The sequence below is a fragment of the Morone saxatilis genome, unplaced genomic scaffold, assembly GCF_004916995.1.
Source record: "Morone saxatilis isolate NCDOM2014 unplaced genomic scaffold, NCSU_SB_2.0 Contig21, whole genome shotgun sequence".
NCBI classification, from domain to species: Eukaryota; Metazoa; Chordata; class Actinopteri; family Moronidae; genus Morone; species Morone saxatilis.
In genome coordinates this window covers 21,139,538-21,141,436 of record NW_023339774.1, presented here as the reverse complement: position 1 = coordinate 21,141,436, position 1,899 = coordinate 21,139,538, and positions in this window count along the sequence as shown.

The window sequence follows — 1,899 nt, the reverse complement described above, 5'->3', positions numbered from 1 at the left end:
ATATTATATTTTTGACAATAGATCCTTCTTAATGTTACACTATGGACCTTTAAGTTCTCTGCTCATGTTGTATTTGAGCATAAGATGAACCACATATATTATTATTATTTAATGTTATGAGATTTTTTTCATATGTTACAGAATTTCAGGACATAATAGTTCAAACTTTAAAGACTTTAAGTGGGAAAACGTAAATTTTTTGTTCCGTTGGAATTGTTTTTATTCGGTTATAAGCAACCAACACATCACACACTTACAATATTTTTGTCTAAAACTTTATGACCAAATACCTCAGCTGTACTTTGTGTTTAGTACTAATTAATTAAAATGTAGGCATAGTAACATGCTAAACAAAGATGGTGAACATAGTAAACATTATATGGCTGTACACTCCCCTAAATGTTTTGTTTCATAAATGAACTTATTCATTGTGTGATTGGTTGTGTGTGTGTCAGAGAATGTAAAATAAAATGTGAATGAACAGATAAGTTTCATTAATAAATATTTAACTGTCAGATTTCATTCATTGAATAAAATATTTGCTTAAGTAGATTCCGTCTGGCTACAAACACCATCTGCATAAAGGAGGAGCTGTGGTGGAGGCAGGTTGCAGAGGAAGCAGCAAAGGTAGGCCGGCTAAAGCAGCTTAAATGGCGCCCTGAAAGAAACTTGACTCCTAACTGGGTTGATTTAATTTGTTACTGAGCTGATTGGATCGTTATTAAAAGAACCAGTGTGTAAGATTCAGTGATATCTAGTGGTGAAGTTGCAGATTGAAACCATTTGAATACGGCTCAGCTTTCCAAGCGTGTAGAAGAAACCTCTTCTTTTAAGCTAACATACCAATATATATATATATATAAATAATATTATGTATATATATTCCCTTTCTGACAATAGATCCTCCTAAATGTTACACACTGCACATTTAATTAACCTCCCCATCAACAAAATATATTTTTAAACGATTATTTTTCCTCACATGGCTCATTACCTGCAGGAGTTGAGTGATTGTGAGCAGGTCTTCGTGAACCCCGGACTTTGGAGCTAGTTTTTGGTTTTGTGAATACGCCCCCAGGGGCCCCCCGAGACCCTCTACTGCTTACTGATGAGGAGGGGGGAGGAGGGAGGAAGGGTCCTTTTGTGCACTAAAAAATTTAACTCCCACTTCCTTAATGTCACTGGCATAAAGGATTTCTTATGTTCCTGCCTCTTATCATCAGTTCATTGCATAATAACGTATTTTAAACATATTTTAGCCTTTTCTAAATTTCCTTTAACTCACTTCCCTCAGATAATCTTCACCAGCAGAGCTCTTCCTCAACCCATCAAACATGTGACGGCCCCCTTTAGTGTTTATTGTTTTACGGCCCCGTCTATGCTGTGTCAGAGAGGTCAAAGTTCAACACAACTGGCTCCTTTCTCTTATAACTCTCTTTGTTCGTCTCCACTCACACAGAACAGTAATGGATCAGTGGAGTTTCAGCTGCTCAGCTTCCTTCCTAAAAAGTGGAATAAATCTGCCGCTGAGTCACTGAAAGGACACAAATAATTCCCAGAAAGGAAAAAACAGGTTGCCCCCCCCCTCCCCTCCAGTTAGGAGTCTGTCTTTATCCATTTCATCATACATTTACACATTACTCTGTCCGAGTAAAAGATTTATTTTATATTTTTTTATTTTGACCAACCCAGATTGTTGTTGGAACAGTGGAAAGACCAACAACGTCGTCGTCGACGTTGATTTTGTTTCTGTCCACAAGTTACGATGTTACGATTATCTGTAATGATTGTTTTTGTTTATGGAGTCTGGTGCTGAGCGATAGCGATGCTGCAACTGTTTAACAAAAACCTCTAAAGAAAACAAGAAGAAAGGACTAAATCAGAAACCTGACACTGATG